Source organism: Ovis canadensis, chromosome 24 (genome assembly GCF_042477335.2).
Source record: "Ovis canadensis isolate MfBH-ARS-UI-01 breed Bighorn chromosome 24, ARS-UI_OviCan_v2, whole genome shotgun sequence".
NCBI lineage: Eukaryota > Metazoa > Chordata > Mammalia > Artiodactyla > Bovidae > Ovis > Ovis canadensis.
In genome coordinates, this window is record NC_091268.1 from 31,731,210 (window position 1) to 31,751,267 (window position 20,058).

Genomic DNA, 20,058 nt, shown 5'->3' on the forward strand with positions numbered 1-20,058 from the left:
AAAACCTAAGTTCATGCATGTGGGCAATTGATCATGGACCCCATGAGAACTCTGGACACCAAGGTTGGGCTGGGCTTCCATGTTTGGTAACATTCCATATGTATTATCACAAATCAATACCAGGAAACAGGGAGAAGCTCTGAGTTTGGAAGTAACTGAGACTCTGCCCTATGTACCTTTACCCTTGGTTGATTTTAATCTGTATCCTTTAGCTGCAATAAATTGCAACCATGAGTATAACAGCTTTCAACGAGTCTTTAAGCCCTTCTAGCGAATTATCCAACCCAAGGGTGGTCTAGAGGACCCCCAAACTTGCAACTGCTATCAGAAGAAGGGTGGTCTTATGGACATGTTCCTTGTAACTCTGTATCTATACTTAAAATCATTGAATATACTCTAATAAAAAATTTAAAAGATTGTAAATTTTGGTTTTATGTAATATCTTTAGTAAAACATAGTTTTCAACTTCAATATAGTTTATATCCCTTCCAAGGAATCTCAAACACCATCTATTTGACAGACCTCTAAACCATATTAACCAAAAAGAAGAAAGTGAGTAACTACGGGGGTGCCCATTAGAGTTCAGCCTTTGCTTCACATGCATCTACGCTCTGTCTTCAGTGTAAACGTTGTTGAATACGCCACTCCTGTGTAGCTCTCTGCCTGCAACAGTCTTCAGTGCTGCCCATGACTCCCTGGCTGGGGTTCTCTACTTTTCCAAAACAGCTGTCAAACTTTCTGCACCTTTCTCTTTCCCCCAGTCCCACCGCTGATAAAGATTCCATGAGTGACCTAAAGCAGCACAGCTAATTAGCTATTCACATTTCCTCTGTACCACTATAAAGGTTTTTAGTAACTTTAACTCCTGTGACTTTCTCTACTTTTCTCAATCCAAGTACCTTCTTTTGAACTTCCTTCTTTAATCAGTTTAGATTGCATGGTCTTTCATTTCAATAACTCTTCCTTTAACTTCCCTTACTATTTCCCTCACACCTACCTGGCAAAATCCTAATCCTGCATATATCCAATTATCAATTACCCATCATCCATCAGTAAGTACCACATTCCTAGGTTCTTTCATCTTCCACAGGCACTATCTGTTCCCCATTCTCTTCAGATTCCAAACACTCTCCTAAATTCCCTACTCCCTCTCTCCTTACTTCTCTAACATTCTCTCTACTTGACCAAGAGGAAAAATAAAGAGACAATAACACATAGGCACCCAACTCTAGAACTTTATGGGATTCCATCTATTTCTACCTTCTCGTAACTTTTCAAATAATCTTTCTCCTGTGGACTCTACCTTTTCCACCAAACTGAATCTTCTTAAACATGTAAAATTTTCTAATATCTCCCACTTAAAAATATAAAAACAAATTAAAAACACATACACACACACACACAGAAAAACCCCATCAATCCCACATCCCTCCAACCAACCAATTTGCCTTTGCTCTTTGCAATCAAACAGAATCGTCTCTCCTCCCCATATTATTTCTTTACCTCTATTAGCTCCTCTGTCTACACCAATCCAACTTCTATCACTTTTGGCAAAACCAACTAAGACCTCCAGGTTGCTAAAAGCAAGATATATTTCAGGTTGCTCCTTACTCATCCTCTCAAAGCAGGCTTTCACAAGGCTGCTGAGCAGGGCTGATCAGGCTATAGCCTGCACAAAGGTGCCTTAGAGAGGAATGAAGTGGGCTGAATGAAAACTTCTTTTAAAAATCCTTACAATAACCCAGGGTCAGATCCTGATAATTCAAAGTAACTAGATTCTTTCCTTCCGTTGGCTTATAGGATGTTATATTCTGTATTTCTTCCTACCTTTCCACTTCTGCTTTTTCAGGCACCTCTGAAGGCTTACTCAGCCTCTTCTACCAAACCACTAAGCCTTGGAATTTCTCAAAGCTTGACCACAGGCCTTCTATTCATCCCTTCTGCAAACTATGCTGATGGCAATACTTATCACCTGCATGACACTGATTTCCAAATCTAGGCCTCCATCAAAGATGTGCACTCTGAGATCTAGACCTATATACCCAAGTATTTAACAAAACAAAACAAAAAAAGCACTTTTAATGTTCTAATGCTTCAAACACAACAACTGGCTCGTTTCTTCCCAGAACTCCCACTTTAATAAATGTGGGCATTTTCCAACAAATGGCACTATTTGGTCAAACAGACATATTACACTGGTGCAAAAGAAATTGTAGTTTCACATTGTTGAACTTGGCCATTTGATATTGGAAAACATTCTTAAATGTAGTTATGTTATACATCATTTTAAAGCATATTTCTCGCTTTATGATTTTTTGCTAATGACTTAATATTAGCTGTTTCAGCTCAGTTCAGTTGTTCAGTCATGTCTGAGTCTTTGCAACCCCACGGACTGCAGCACACCAGGCTTCCCAGTCCATCAACAACTCCCGGAACTTGCTCAAACTCATGTCCATCAAGTCGGTGATGCCATCCAATCATCTCATCCTCTGTCATCCCCTTCTCCTCCTGCCTTCAATCTTTCCCAGCGTCAGGGTCTTTTCCAATGAGCCAGTACTTCGCATCAAGTGGCCAAAGTAGACACAAACTAGCTGTTTATACTTATTTTAGACTAGGGAAATGATGTTAGACAAAAAGCAAATCCAAGTGATTTTCTTATTCGAGTTCAAAATGTGCCATAAAGCAGCGGAGGCATCCCAACATCAACACATTTGGCCCAGGAACTGCTAATGAACAAATAGTGCAGTGGTGGTTCAAAACTTTTGCAAAGGAGACCAGAGCCTTGAAGAGGAAAAGTGCAATGGCCAGCCACCAGAAGTTGACAAAGAACCACTCAGAAAATCATCAAAGCTCATCCTCTTACAACTACACAAGAAGTTGCCAAAGAACTCAACATTGACCATTCTACGGTCATTGGCATTTGAAGCAAATTGGAAAGGTGAAAAAGCTCAATAAGTGGGTGTCGCATAAGCTGACCAAAGATTTTTTTAAAACTGTCATTTTGAAGTGTCATCTTTTATTCTACGCAACAATGAACCATTTCTCAATCGGATTGGGACGTGTGATGCAAAGTGGATTTTATACGACAACCAGCAATGACCTGCTTAGTGGCTGAACCTAGAGAAAGCTCCAAAGCACTTTCCAAAGCCAAACATGAACCAAAAAATGTCATGGTCACCGCTTGGTGGTCTGCTGCAAGTGTGATCCACTACAGTTTTCTGAATCCCAGCAAAACCATTGTATCTGAGAGTACACTCAGCAAATTGATGAGATGCACCAAATACCGCAACGCCTGCAGCCAGCATCGGGCAACAGAAAGGATCCACTTCTTCTCCATCACATCTGACCGCATGTTGCACAACCAACACTTCAAACGTTGAATGAATTAGGCTATGAGGTTTTGCCTCATCCGCCATCTTCACCTAACCTCTCACCAACCAACTACCACTTTCTTCAAGCATCTCAACAACTTTTTGCAGGGAAAATGTTTCCACAACCAGCAGGAGGCAGAAAATGCTTTCCAAGAGTTCATCAAATCCCAAATTTTAACACTACAGGAATAAACAAACATTTCTCATTGGCAAAAACGTGTTGATTGCAATGGTTCCTATTTTGGTAAATAAAGATGTGTCTGAGCCTAGTTATAATGATTTAAAATTCACAGTCTGCAACTGTAATTACATTTACACCTACCTAATAGTATGTTTTCCACCTCTAGTTCTCACCTCTATTCCATTTCTCCCCACTTACAACAAAGACAATTCTAATAAAACACAAACGTTTGTCCTCCCACTGCCATCTTCATCTTACGGTCCTTACTTCCCTCTTCAGCTAACTCTCCACACTGTCGTAACGCTTTTACCTTCTGTGCCCCACTCATCCCATTCTTTCAGTGCCCCGTCCACCTTGCTAAGCCTGTCTGCATGGAACAGCCTTCTCCTTGGCCCTCATTAATCTCTCAACGTCCTTTAAGCTATAGCTTTCCTTTGCAAAGTTTCTGATTCCCCTGACGCTGACTAGGAATCCCTGTTACGTAAGTACTACCCGAAACCTAACAGTTCCTTAACTCTTACACCATTGGAGCAGCTTATTTAACTGTGTTCTGCCAGGAGACTGTAAAGTCCAGAAGGGCAGGAGCCTGTCAGTGTTGCTTATCCCTGTATTCCCATTGCCTAGAGAGCAAAAAATTATTTCCTATGACTGCCTCTTCTCACAATCAAGGTCTTTCTCTTTACTCTAGAGTGCAGTCCCCTAACTTAACCCAACACTAATTTTTCTTCAAGATTCAACCTAGAACCCATACTCCCTCTCCTATATATTCTATTAAAAATCAACAATGTTTTCTTGGTTATTTTCTACAAGAGCACTAATTAAGAGTAATAACTCCAAAAGATGAACTAAATAAGATAATCCCAACCCTCTAAGAATTTACAATCTAGAAAGAAAAGAACTGTTAGTATAAATTCCAATTAAGAATATAAAATATTCTGTGATTTGAGAGAGAAAAAAATCCTATGATTCAGTACTTTCTTTAAACTCTTACAGCACTTAGAGTATCACACTAGCTTGCACTTTAGTAGTTCAATACTAGCTTCAATTTGTTCACTAGTTTGAGATGTCAGCATTGAAGGCAGATGTACAATATTATCTAACACCACACACCTTCCATAGGGAAAGGAGAACAGCATGATGCTGCAAGGAGAGTGGAGCGAAACTAGAAGATGGCCTTGGATCAAAATCCATCATGATTATTTAAGCAAAAACTTTGTCTTGTAACACAAAAAAGAACCCAGTAACAGAAAGGGATGGATTCAGTAATTCATTTAAATGAATTCTAAATTTTTAAAATCTACTTAATATGCATATTACAAGTCTCATTTTTGTGCAAAGCATACTATCAAGTGAAAAGACCACTCACAAAACCAGAGAAAATACCTGCAAATCATGTATCTCTTAAAGAGTCTAGTATACAAAGAACTCCTATAACTAAGCAAGAAAACATTCAAATTTAAAAATGGGCAAAAGACCTGAATAGATACACGTCTCCAAAGATATACATATGGCCAATTAGCACATGAAAACTTGCTCAATTTCACTGGCAAATGCGTGCTAAATCACTTCAATTGTGTCTGACTCTTTGCGACCCTACGGGCGGTAGACCACCAGGCTTCTCTGTCGAAATTTCCCAGGCAAGAACACTGGAGTGGGTTGCCATTCCCTTCTCCAGGGGATCTTCCTGATCCAGGGATCAAAACCAAGCCTCTTATGCCTCCTGCATTGGAAAGTGGGTTCTTTTAACACTAGCGCCACCTGGAGGAAAATGCAAATCAAAACAACAGAGAGAAAGCACCCATTAGAAGAGCAAAAAAATCTGTTAATGGTAAATAACTAATGTTGTGAGAGCTGGAAAATTTGGAGCCCCCATACATTACTTATGAGAATGTAAAATGCTAGAAACCACGTCAGAAACAGTTTGGCATTTCCTCAAAGAGTTAAACAGAGAACTATCACATGATTCAGCAAATTGACTCCAACTGACTCCCAAGTATATGCCCCAAAGAACTGAAAAACGTTCAAACAAAAACTTACACATCAATGTCCACCACAACACTATTTACAGTAGCAAAAAGGCAGAAACTCAAATACACATCAAACAATGAATGGATAAACAAAATGTGTAAATCTATACAATGGAAGATTACTCAGCCATACCTACTACAACATGGATGACCCTTGAAAATGTTATACTAAGTCAAAGAGGTCTGAGATAAAAGGCTACATATTACATGATTCCATTTATATGACATATCCAGAATAGACAAATCCATAAAGAAAGTAGATTTGTGGTTGCAAGGGGCTGGGAAGAGGGGAAAATTGGGAGTGACTGCTTAATTGGTACTGGGTTTCAATCTGGGGTGACAAGAAGCTCTGGAACTAGATGTTGGTCACAGCTGCACACACTGTGAATGTACTTAATACCAATGAATTGGAAAATGGTGAAGGTTATGTGTATTTTACCACAATTTTTTCAAAACTTATTTATAACATTCTTGAAAAGACAAAATTATGGGGGAGGGGCGGGGAGACCAGTCGTTATCAAGGACTAGGAGAAGTTGACTATAAAAGGGAACAAGGAAACTTGGGGGTGCAGGGTGGAGGGGATGATGGAACTATTGATAGCTTGACTGTGGTGGTCATTTTTTTTTTCTTTACAGTATTTTCTTTACATACTTCTTTAAAGATATAAAAATAAGTAAAAGACCATCAGGCTTCCCAGGTGGCACAGTGGTAAAGAATCCACCTCCCAATGCAGGAGATAAAAGAGATGTGGGTTTCATCCCTGGGTTGGGAAGATCCCCTGGAGGAGGAAATGGCAACCCACTCCAGTATCCTTGACTAGAAAATTCCATGGACAGAGGAGCCTGGTAGGCTCCAGTCCATGGGGTCACACAGAATCAGACACCACTGAGCAACTGAGCACACAAAAGGCCACTGATTTTTAATAATTTGATATTTCATGTTTTTCATTGCCTACCAAATTTAGTAGTCATTTTCAATGGGGCTTCCCCGGTAGCTCAGAGGGTAAAGCGTCTGCCTACAATGCGGGAGACTCAGGTTCAATCCCTGGGTCGGGAAGATCCCTTGGAGAAGGACATGGCAACCCACTCCAGTACTCTTGCCTGGAAAATCCCATGGACTGAAGAGCCTGGTAGGCTACAGTCCATGGGGTTGCAAAGAGTCAGACACAACTGAGTGACTTCACTTCTTCTTCTTCTTCAATGGAAAAGCAAAAATGTAACACTGGATACTCTCCAGTGAAATCAAAGACTGTTAGTGTCTGAATTTACCAAACAGTAAAGAATTTACCAGATTCTTTACCACTGTGTCACCTGGGAAGCCCGATGGTCTTTTACTTATTTTTATACCTTTACTGTAAAGAAATACACTATTTCCTTTATGTTTGACTTATTGAGATATAATTTACATGCCCTAGAGTTGTTTTGAGGAATGCAGATAGTATACAGCACTAACTAAACTTCTCTTACTGTCTGAACTTTAAGCTCGGGAAGGATTAACCTAGGCAGGATACAGAAAGAAACCTACTCATATTGCCTACTCATTTTCAAAAAAAATTTTTTAAGAGTCAAAGCACTCAGTTCAGTCGCCTAGTCGTATCTGACTCTTTGTGACCCCACAGACTGCAGCATACCAGGCTGCCCTGTCCATCACCAACTCCCAGAGCTTGCTCAAACTTATCTCCATCAAGTCGGTGATGCCATCCAACCATTTCATCCTCTGACGTTCCCTTCTCCTCTTGCCTTCAATCTTTCCCAGCACCAGGGTCTTTTCCAATGAGTCAGTTCTTCTCATCAGGTGGCCAAAGTATTGGAGTTTCAGCTTCACCATCAGTCCTTCCAATGAATATTCAGGACTGATTTCCTTTAGGAGTGACTGGTTTGATCTCCCTGCAGTCCAAGAGACTCTCAAGAGTCTTCTCCAACACCACAATTCAAAAGCATCAATTTTTGACACAAGCGTCAAAGCACCATGGCGAGCAAAATCAGAAAAATCACTGCTTGAGATAGAGGCAGGCAATCCACTTCTAATCTATTTTAAGTTTGTTAAGTATTATGTACTTCTTCTGGCATAAATTCATATCTTACTGGGCATTAAAAATACTGATAGCAATAAAATCTGATATGCTTTTAATCTTCAATACAAATATGAATTCAATTCTCGGTATTTAACAAAAAAAAATTTTGTTAATGCTAAATAATTGGTCACCTGAAGGCTCCCGAATCTAAAGCACCATATTAATTTGACTTACTCTCAAGTTTATTTTTAACACATGTTGGTTTACAGCCTTAAATAAAACTCTGCTTCAGCTACCATTTTTGCATTGCTTATCTTTCTCTTTTGTCAGCAAGTCCTGGAAGTACTTTAGAAACATCCCATTCAGCCTGGGAAATTGCCAAGATTGAAAGGAAATCTCTTACTCCATGACCTCCCTAGTAGAATAAGACAAAAAGACTGAAAGTCTACAAAGAAACATGTCCCACCCCCTCATCCCCACCCAAACTCTTCAACTAAATGCCAAACATAACCCTTGAGGATAGAGAAGATTAAGGATCACTGGAGAAGGAAATGGCAGCCCACTCCAGTATTCTTGCCTGGAGAATTCCTATGGACAGAGGAGCCTGGCAGGCTACAGTCCATAGGGTCGCAAGAGTCAGACACGACTAAGCGACTACACCACCACCAAGAGATAAACACTAAAGGAATCCTAAAAGGAAAAGTCTTGAAACCAGATTAGGACTCTAATCAATGAAAAGGCAGAGTGTTTTATAAGAAATGTTAATCATCACTTTTTTTTTTTACACGTCAAGAAAAATGATGTGATTGCCAAAAATCACTCATAACATATTAAGAAAACACAGTTCAGTTCAGTCACTCAGCCGTATCCAACTCTTTGCAACCCCATGGACTGCAGCATACCAGGCTTCCCTATCCATCACCAACTCCCGGAGTTTACTCAAACTTCTGTCCATTGAGTCAGTGATGCCATCCAACCACTTCATCCTCTGTTGTCCCCTTCTCCTCCTGCCTTCAATCTTTACCAGACCAGGATCTTTTCCAATGAGTCAGTACTTCACATGAGGTGGCCAAAGTATTGAAGTTTCAGCTTCAACATAAGTCCTTCCAAAGAATATTCAGGACTGATCTCCTTTAGGATGGACTGGTCATCAATTCTTCGGCGCTCAGCTTTCTTTATAGTCCAACTCTCACATCCATATATGACTACTGGAAAAACCATAGCCTTGACTAGACAGACTTTTGTTGGCAAAGTAATGTCTCTGCTTTTAAGAAAACATAAATATTATGCAATCGACAAAGGTATTTTTTAAGAAAACTATTATCGAGTTAGGCTCTATTGCCATAATGGTATGGTATACCCTACAAGTCCTGGGCATACTCAAGGATTTGGGCAACAAAAGAGCAATATTCTAACATGCACCTCTTAACATACACCACATATCTCAAATATAGTGGCAAGCATGGAAAAGACACTGAATTTCATATTCCACACATGATTTTCAACAGAGGTATTACCAGAAACATCTTTAGTGCATTCTCAAATTAGACATGTGACCCCCCCCACTCCAACCCTCTTAAAAAATAAATACACCTAAGAGAAACCTAAACTTCTTGGTTTTACTTTTAACTTTACCAACACAACTATACTAAGACAGCAACTGGATTTTTAAATGGACCCTGATTCCTTTCAACATCTCCAGTAACTCCTCTAGGACCTATCGTCTTAGGTATCCTGGGGTAGGAAATACACTATTAACACCAAATTGGTAAAGAAACATACTACCTGTAATCAGTGATAAAATATGTATGGTAAACCCTCCTACCTAAACACTGGAACTTCTTTTTCAGAGCTGTTCCTGAAACAGCCACATCCTTTCCTTTGTTGTTCAGTCACTCAATCGTGTCCGACTCAGTCACTCAATCGTGTCGTGACTCCATGGACTGCAGCACGCCAGGCTTCCCTGTCCTTCACCATCCCCCAGAGCTTACTCAAACTCATGTCCATTGAGTCGGTGATGCCATCCAACCATCTTGTCCTCTGTCATCCCTTTCTCCTGCCTTCAGTCTTTCCCAGCATCAGGGTCTTTTCCAATGAGTCAGCTCTTCACATCAGGTGGTCAAAGTATTAGAGCTTCAGTATCAGTCCTTCCAATGAATATTCAGCACTGATTTCCTTTAGGATTGATTGGTTTGATCTCCGTGCAGTCCAGGAGACTCTCAAGAGTCTTCCCCAACACCACAGTTTAAAAGCATCAATTCTTCAGGGCTCAGCCTTCTTTATGGTCCAACTCTCACACCCACACCTGACTACTGGAAAAACCACAGCTCTGACTAGACGGACCTTTGTCAGTAAAGTCTCTGCTTTGTAATATGCTGTCTAGGTTTCTCTTCTAAGCTGCCTAGCTTTTCTTCCAAGGAGCTAGTGTCTTTTAATTTCATGGTTGGAATCACCATCTGCAGTGATTCTGGAGCCCAAGAAAATTAAGTCTGCCACTGTTTCCACTGTTTCCCCATCTATTTGCCATGAAGTGATGGGACTGGATGCCATAATCTCAATATTTTCAATGCTGAGATTTAAGTTTATGTTTAAGTATCCTCCCTACATTGTTTTTTGAATGCTGGAGTGTTAAGTTTATGTTTAAGTATCCTCCCCTACTTAAATATAAACAAATAAGAAGGTCTCACAGATATATCTCAAAAAACATGGACTCCTAAATCAAATAATTGGAAAATGGAGACACTTTTCACAAAAACCACATTATTCTTTCAACTGCAGAAATATTTATTAAATGAAGTCAGTTTGGGGTAGTTACTGAAACATACTAGTAAGCAGCAATCAAGAAGAGCCAGGAAACACTGCTCCCACTGTGCTCAGCAGGAGCCAGAAATACACTGAGGTATTTAAAGTAGCCATAAGTTTGAGAAAGCTATGAAACAGTTCAAAATCATCACTTAAGCCACTTTAAACTCAAAAGGCCTATACAAACTCAAAAAGCCTATACAAACTCTATCTTTTTCTTCTAGTATATTTTACACTAAACACACATGTATCAGATTGATTTAAGTGGTATAAAATAAAAACCTTACAATGATAGAAAAAAATCAGTTTTTAGATATGAAGTTCCCTAGGAGAGAGCATTGACCCATTCTGAGTAAATTTATAGTGCCATAATTTAAAACAGTACCAAAATTTCATGATAGCTTAATATAGTATATACATTATATAATGATACAAAATTTCATTAATTCATATCTGTTTAGATGATATATATGGTCCTTCTTTTTTTGTACATACTTCAAACTATTACACTGGCAGAGTCAACCCTTTTCAGGATTCCCCCAATCCCTTTAAATCAAACATGCATACATACTAGAATAGGGGAGAGAAACACAATGCAGCATTCAACTGATGTTCTTAAAGAATTAGTTCTTAAATTCCAACTGTATAATGAAAGTTAAGTAAGGTACAAACTACCTTCTAACCTACCCCACCTGTATTTAATTCCATTGCACCTTCTCTACAGTAAATGTGGTCACAAAGATTAGATTATTTTTGCTGGCCCACAGTTTCAATTGGTATCAAATTCTAACAGTGTGACTTATAAGATATAGAGGAAAATAACAAATTTAACAATTATATGAGCTTCTAGTCATATAACCTCTGTGAGGCTTGACATAAATGCCCTTTGTGAAATTTTTATAAGTAACTACACATACATATACACATTGTGGTACTTAAGAGTATTAGAAGAGAAAAATGAAATTTGAACTTGAGTCTAGGTACATTTGTGTAGTCAATTCTAAAACTCTTTGAGGAAGCAATAAAAAGAGGGACTTTCTTTAAAATTCTTAATTTGATTCAGATGTGGCAACATAAGTATCATTTGTACAGTACTTGATAGTTTTGAAAGTAATTTCCCAAACTTTATTTTTACCCCACACAACCCTATTATCTTAGGAAAAGCAAGAATTACCTCCTGAGGGACAGCTGGTAATGTCAGTACAAAAGACCTCTATCTTCTCATGCTTAGGACACTGCTGTTTTCATGACACCAGCCTCTCAAGACAAATATTTGTAAAGAAAAAAAACTAAAAATGCACACATTCTTAAAAGCAAATATATCTTAGAGAAGAATCTAAAACACTCTCGTTCTATTTTTAACTCCTCCAATGTAACTGTATTAAGACAACAAGTGGATTTTTAAATAGACTAAAAGAGGGGAGAGAAGAGCACTGTAGTATAAGTTTTATATCTTCAATAAGATTACAATAAAAACACAAGGAATACTAGCATTATAGAAGCTATGCAAGATGGGCCACTTTAAGTAAATAAAAGGACACAATCTTTATTAAGCACAAATTTATCTTTAATTCCAGTATTTTCAAAAAAAGAAACAAGATACCATATATTAAAATGATCTCAATATTTCAAATAAGGACAATTTATCATTTCTAACAGTCAAAAGTCTAACTCAAGTCCTACAAAAACAATACAAACAGTGCCTCAAGGTAGATTTCTCTATAAACCAGACTAATGACACTATATCCCAAGTTTCATTATCTTACTTTTGGTAAACCATTTTCACTTTACTTTTATCAAAAGAATAGAAGGACAGCAAGAAAATCAATCTTTTTAGAAAAGAAAATCCAGGATGTACTTTCTTTCTGATTAAATACGTATTAATTCATCTTTAACATACTGTGTGATACTGGTAATCATCTTTGACTCTTTTTAGTCATCTAATCAGAAGAGTCCCATTATACAGAGGACAGAAAAAAGCCTGACATCTTTCTTCATATTAATAGATTTTTCTGCTTAATTTCTGACAAATCGCAGGAAGTCAACATACACTGTCATTAGGGCAATGAGTTTGAATTTTCAGCATTAGAATCAAAGCAAAGGGACTAGGAATAAAGTTATACAATTCAGACAAGGGTTCCAGGTCTCATGTTATCAGGAATATAAACTATGAAGACCTTCAAGAAACGGAAATATCAAAGAGTCATGAGTTGTTTCAAAGAACTAAATATTACAAGTTGAAAATTAAAATTCCAATTACACACACAATATACACACATCTTTTAAAATCAGATTAAAATACTAAAAAGAAAATTTTCCAATTTAAGTAAGAGGGAAGTTTTTTAATTCAAAGAACTTCAGCAGTAAAAAAAATAAAATTGTTGTCACTGCTGTCAAATATGGAGAAAAACTAAAATATATCACTATATTGACCAAGACATGCTTACTATTGAAGCCTCTTGACTAATCGGCAGAAAGGTATTAATATAGATACCACCTCAAAATAAATATATACTAAATACTAAGCTTAACATTTTTTTAATCTGCATAAATATACATATAATTCAGCCACTGCAGAGCCTATAATAACTTTCTCGAGGACCTATAAGAGCACTGTCAAGGTTCTTTATTGATTAAAAAAGATAAAGGAAAAAAAGTAATGCCATTCCTAATTTTTAAAAAAAAAGATACAGCATAATTTAGGAAACTCCATACCAAAAAGCAAATTACAATTCTGATATCCTTTTTTTTTTTTTGGCCTCCAGGCTTGTGGGATCTTAGTTCCCCTACCAGTGATCGAACCCAAGCCCCAACTGTGAAAGAGCTGAGCCCTAACCACTGAACCGCCAGGAAATTTCCTGGAAACTCCTCTTTTGAAAAAGATTTTAATAAACACAGAAAGTCTGTAGAAGGTTTTTACATAATAAACATGAGATTCCAGACACACTATGAATAGCAACATTAACTTCCGAAGGAACGATTTCTAACAGGGATACAATCTCCTTTTTTCAAAGGGTGTGAAGATGACTATGAAAGAAACTTGTTGATCTTGGAATTTGGGGTTTCAATCATTCCCCAATCAGTAGGCATACAACTGGCAAGAGGTTTGTTTTCTCAGGCATTCCAATGGAAGGCCAAAAGAGGCTCAACCCAGTGCTTAACTTTTTCGTGATTAGACTACTCAAATAATGTACAAACAGATATGGGATAAACTGTCAGTGTGTAAACTAACTTGAAATACGTGAGCAGAGACTTCCCTGGTGGTCCAGCGGCTCTGACGGCTATACACCCCCAATGTAGAAGCCCGGTGTTCAATCCCTGATTGGGGTACTAAATTCCACACACAAAAACTAAGATCCAGGACAACCAAATGAATAAACATATTTTTTAAATAAATAAATATGCGAGCAAAGTATTTCTTCAAGATGGATAAAACTCCATGGCCCTAGTTTGATCTGGCCACCTCAGCCCACCAGAACACTGTCCCTTTGAACTTTTTCAATCAACTGAATGAAGTTGCTGCCTCAGGCTAACCAGGCCACTGTGTAAGGAAGTTTCCCTCAAAACGTCTCCTACAGTAAGTGTTCTAAGCCTTGAAGTTAACTCTGAACACAAAAATAAACTTGCAGAATTCCATTTTCACATATTTAGATGAGAAAGAACACTCAGATTTAGAGCGTTTACTATTTATTGATGCACTAATAGGGAAGGAGGGATACAGAGGGAAAATCATTATGGAGAAGATACACAAAAAAACTCATACAGTGAGTATTATTAGAGAAGGCTGCTGCTTCTCACTGAGGGGTGGCAATTAGGCTAAAACAGCATGAAAACACCCAGGTCAGGCACTCTGAGAAAAGCAATCTATGTGGTAGCTACACGCAAGAACAGGATATTCAAAGGCCCTAAATAAGGCAGAAATTAGTCTGGGGAGTGCTTCGGGGCAAGTACACAGAAGCAGCAGAGAAAATAACTCACACTCAGCCCTCGGGGATTTAAACTAGTTGGGGGAACAACAAAAAAAAAGATTGACGTGCCCAGCACAGTTAGCTTTCACTGTAGATTTGTAGCAAGATTTGGAAAGGAGTACAGAGGGCAGAGGCAGGGTAAGGATCTTAAAGGAAGCACAATGCTTATAGTAGAGACAGCACAAGAAACAGTAGGTGCAAGAGAGGTTTGTGAACCTGTTACCTCACAGGAATAAGTTTAGCCAACAAACTCAGAAGAGCTCCTCTGTGTCCAGGACTCAAATGCCTGAAAAGGTTAACAGTAGATCCATCTGAAACTACTTTCACAAAGCTCTTCAGAGATCCCAAGTTTGTTTATAGCAAAAAAGGAATAACAGAAATATGCTGAAGATGATAAGGTTATCAATCTGCAGAAACCATAAGTTGGTAATAAATTACAAGATAATATTCAAATATTTCCTTTCTATAATAACTTTAAGGCAAGATCCACATGTACAGTCTGCCAAGGTTCTGTTTTGGTTTGGTCTGGTGGTGAGGGTGGGACAAGGTGCAGTGGGAAGGGAAGTTATCCAGCTGCAAAGTCATTGTGTATCTGTATCTTGATCAGGGGCATGGTTACACAGGTGTAGGCACTTGTGAAATTCACTGGATCTACACATGGATAAATTTTTTCTCAAAAAAGTAACAAGTTCAAAAAAAGAGCTCAAAAAAGAATTCAACTAAGAGAGGAAAAGTACAATCAACTAATATAAGATGGAGCAGAATGGGACTTCCCATAATAAAAACATACATGGTCCACTGGTTAAGACTCTGCCTTACAATACAGGTGACTAAGACCCCAGGTGCCACTGAGCAAACAAGCCAACGCGCCACAGCTAGAGACCCCATACCCTGCAAATACTGAGCCCATGAGCTACAAGTAGACAATCCATGTGCCACAACGAAAGATTACACATGATGCAAGGAAGATCCTGCATGCCACAACTAAGACCTAATGCAGCCAAATAAATAAATATATTTTTTAAATGTACACACACCTGAAACTAATATGCTGTATGTCAATCATACCTCAATTTTTTAAAAACCAAGAAAAACACAAATATCTCCATAAAAATTTAAGAGGTTATAGTCTACATTAAAAAAATTAATAAGCTGGAGTATTTCATACAGGAGTTAAATCACAAAATGTCTGCAATCTTCACTGTTAGATCGCTATACAAGAGAGAAAATGTTTTATTTTGTAGTCCCCAACATTAAATGGATTTTAAGAAAACTTTAAGACAACCAAAGACAGGTAACCAAAAAAACAATATGAAAAGATACCAAACAAATGACAGCTTGTGTGAATCCATAAAGAGAGGTCCACTGAAAACTGTCTCAGGGATTTATTTTAGGTTTGATTATTAGGATTGGCAAAGAAATGCAAATAAGCAAGTACCAAGCAATGAAGGCAGGAAAGCCTAAATTTAAAAGTTGTGAGAACTCAATGTTCACAAAAAACATCAATCACACTCCATTTTATGTATATGATCATTCTATATAATGTAAGTGCCCTAACCTGAACTGAATTGTGAGCAAGTTTAAGTATCACTTTAGTGATCACCCTCAATCAACACCAAATAACAAATGAGGGGCTTTTGCTTTTGAAAATTCCATATATTGAGCTGAATACTTTTGTCTGAATTTAAACCATGAATTATAAACAGTATTCAGGTACTTAACAGTCTCTGTCTAGTGTTCAACTGCCTCCTACTGTGGTTACACAAAAATACACAAACACACCAACAATCTTCAGTTATGCCACTTCCATGCTGGTAAAACTTCAACGGCTCCCTAAAGTCTTTCCAAACACATTTCCAATATGATTCAAAAGCGACAATACAGCCGCACTCCAGCACTTAAGCTTCACTTCTTATTTGTATCACATTTCACAAATACCCCATCCTTCTTTCTAACCAATCTGGGAATCTTTTTTTTTTTTTTTTTTTTAACCAAGGACAGCCTGCATTTTGCCATTATCAATCATCTTCTATTTGTGAGATCCCCTCCAAATTTACTGTCAAAATAGAAGAGATGAATTTCACGGCCCCGCCATCCCCCACTCAACTGTATAGCTTTCCTTCCTCTGACTCTCCAGGTTTTAAACTGTAAATCACATGTAAAAAGAATTATACCAAAAATTGTATCACAATTAATATCCATATAATGCTCTACCTTTTACAAAGCCCTTTCTTATCTCCCATACCAACCAAAAACCTCCTTAACGACAGTGGCTTTATTAGTTATAAAAATCCCTACAGCACCTCTATTTTCTGAAGCAGAATATTTTCATTGAATTAGAATATTTCACAGTCTCTGTCTCTTAATATTTAAAAAACCCTTCAGTTATGCTCCCATCTTAAGAAAGGACCAAAAAAGAAGAGGGAGAAGGGTTCAGTTTAAAGATACAATTATTTCATAAGGAATATGTTATTCTATAATGAAAAAATAAACTTTTCCCCTAAATTAAACACCCATACATAATCTCTGAAGCTCCTTAATGTCCTTGAAAAAATGTGGTACTGAACTGGCAATCTTTAAATTCTGTCCAACTAAAGCTCTATTTATAGTTGTAAAATGTACTTCACTATATTATGCATCTATGGATATCCGACAGTACAGGTTCATAAAGGGCTGAAATAGACAACTCTAGTTTCAAAAATCCAGCTTCTCACAATGCCAGACATACTAGTTTCTGGCTTTTCCATCTTCACAGGCCTCTTCCCTATCTTCTGGTCTGTGACAATAGAGAATGAAGGTATTTGTACTGTGAGAACTTCAATCTGTCTACATTTTACCAAAAGTGGAAGCTGTTTTTAATATACAGTTTCATCTTTTTAGAATTGTAGAAAGACTTAAGTTTGAGCACAGTAAGACATCAATATATATCTGTTAAATAAAGTCTTAAGACTCCCCAAGTGTGGAAGTAAAATTATGTGTTTTGGGTTGACCTGAATGCTTCCTTTTGTTTGTTGAACTAATCTGTATTTGACTCCAATGTCAAATTAATCTTGTCATCTGGAGTTTTAAAATGAACAATGTAATTATACATTGAATTTTTTTTTTCCTGGCTGTACTGCAAGATATGCAGGATCTTAGTTCCCTGACCAGAGATGGAACTCACGCTCCCTGCAGTGGAAGCCCAGAGTCTTAACCACTGAACCATAAGAAAAGTCCTATATACACTTAATTTTTAAACATAGCATTCTGATCTCTATCTTGACTGGTATACTTAGAAGCTTACTTTCCAAAATAAAGTCAAGAAAAGAAGAGACTGGTCAGTGGCAATAAGACCACTCATTTGCGTCATCTTTCTTAAATGTTAAAGAAGAGTACAGTAAATGAACCCTGTAAGACACGGCAATAAAAAGGCTTTCTGCTAAGATGTATGCTTTTAGCAAAGGTGGGCTTGCTCTGTTCCCACATGACACAAGTCTACTCAGCCACCTGGAACACTTCCTGTCAACATGTATGAAGTATCATGTGTGGCCATCACTACTAACTCAACAGTTTCCAGACAGACAAACACTGAAAAGAAACCAACCGAAAGTCGCCTTTTTAAAATCCTGTTTTTTAAAAAGTCTAAATTAAGGGAAAGAGAACCAAAATAATAAGAGAACTGGCACAGAAAGGCAAATAATTTTTTTAAACCAAAATGATTCTGATGAACCATAAGGAATCTGCTTGCATTTGAAGGTGCTGAAACGAACCCCCATTTAAACAAGGGGGAAAATTGACCTCCATTCTCTCAGTTAACTGGAGTCTGTCACCTTTCTAAAGTGAAGAGGGAACAGAATAACAACCACCTCAAATTTAACTCATGAAAATTTATGACTTGGCAAACACCTGAGGTTTTTTTTTTTTTTAAATTGGCTATTTAACAAAACAACTAGGCAACCGTGCAAAGAAATCAAGTTTTGCTATGGTATATTATCAGTACGCTTCTGTTCTCTCCTCTGAAAAAGTAAAGTATTTCCAACATCCTATCAACTCATGGGCTGTCAAGGTGTCTCAGTGGTTAAAAAAAAAAAATCCGCCCACCAATACAGGAGACATGGGTTTGTTCCCTGGGTCAGGAAGATCCCTTGGAGAAGGAAATGGCAACCCACTCCAGTATTCTTGCCTGGGAAATCCAACAGACAGAATAGCTTGGCATGGATACAGTCCCTGGGGTCGCAAAGGAGTTGGGACTAAACAAGAATTAACTGTAACCTAGGTAGTAAGTTCTGAGACTTTGTAACAGAGCACAGCTTCAAAGAATACACAGCCTACCCAACATACAGCCAAGAAATAAAGTATTTAAAAGAAGAAAATATGAATAAAATTAATAACCCATGTATATATTCCATAACTATATAAGCCACCCTGCTTCATATCAGTCGAATGAAGCCAGGTGATCTCAACCCATAGCTGCAACTATGCTACTGCATTTATTCAGAGCCACAAACTACAATTCTTTTCCAGAAACTCTATTTGTGAAGGGCATTTTAGTCCTCTAAAGGGATACTATGTGCATTCTTTTACATATGCTGACCACAGTACTGAAAAATAATGGGAAATCTGTCAAAGACCTCTCAAATGTCAAATCATACTCATTTATCATGTAGTCAATAGGTGAAAAAAAATTAAATTTACACATTACAACAAGCATATAAAACAACTAAGAATGTCAATTACAGATTTTTTTTAAAAAAAATACCAAACTAGTTAACTGATTTTATGTGAAGCATGCACAAACCCTAAGTGGCAAAGGAAGAGTAAAACTATGCTTTCCAAACTTTTTTAACTACTCAACATCTCAATTGTAGGCTCAAGTACTAACTTTTAAAGTCACCTATTCTCAACAGACACAGGATTTGGAAAGGCATATTAAACAGAATAAGATGTGCACCACTCATTAGCCAAAAGATTATTTTTATTTTACTATCAAGTCTTAAGTGTTACATTCTAACATCTTACTAATTTCCAAACACTACTGGAATTACACGTACCATTAAGAAGCAAAAGTCATCCCAACAACGTGTGTGTCTAACATTTATCTGCCGAGGTCCTGGGTAATCATAATACACGTGTGCGTCAAAGTATGAGAGCACAATGAATCAACTAACCCTAAAATATTACACACGTTTAGGGAGTTCTTCTAGGCACTGGGCGAAGTTCCAATAGTCTATTGCAACCACTTATTCAGTAAGAGAGGTAAGAATAAATCAGTCCTAAATGAGGTACAACTGCCCCATGATTAATCAGAAAGACATGAAAATTAATTTTTTTTAAAAAGTCAATGCTCCTTAAGGAGTTCCCTGGTGGCCTAGTGGTGAGGATTCCCGGCTTTCACTGCCCAGGCCCAGGTTCGATGCCTAGTAGGGCAGCTGAGATCCTGCAACCAGCGTGGGGAGGCCAACAAGAAACAGGAGAAAAATAAAAAACAGTCGATTTTCCAAATATCCACTTCCAACTAGGCCCCAAACCTTTCTAAAACCAAAACAAATTCTCTACTCCTCTAAACGAGTGTCGGCTCAAGTGTCCAGGTAGGAACTGCTCTCTGCCCAATTAACTGCCCCTGCACTTCACTCTTCAGCACCAGGTTTGGTCGGTCCTCATTAACACAGTCACAATCTCAGCTCACGCTCCACAACTACCCTGTTGTCAGAGTAA

At 37.9% G+C, this 20,058-nt stretch overlaps 1 protein-coding gene across 6 annotated transcripts in view; it reads right to left on the bottom strand.

Moving 5' to 3' along the window:
• The window catches only part of SMG1 (SMG1 nonsense mediated mRNA decay associated PI3K related kinase), a 101,246-nt gene that overhangs the window by 78,500 nt on the left and 2,688 nt on the right, over nucleotides 1-20,058 (bottom strand). The gene's annotated exons all lie outside the window — the stretch shown is intronic.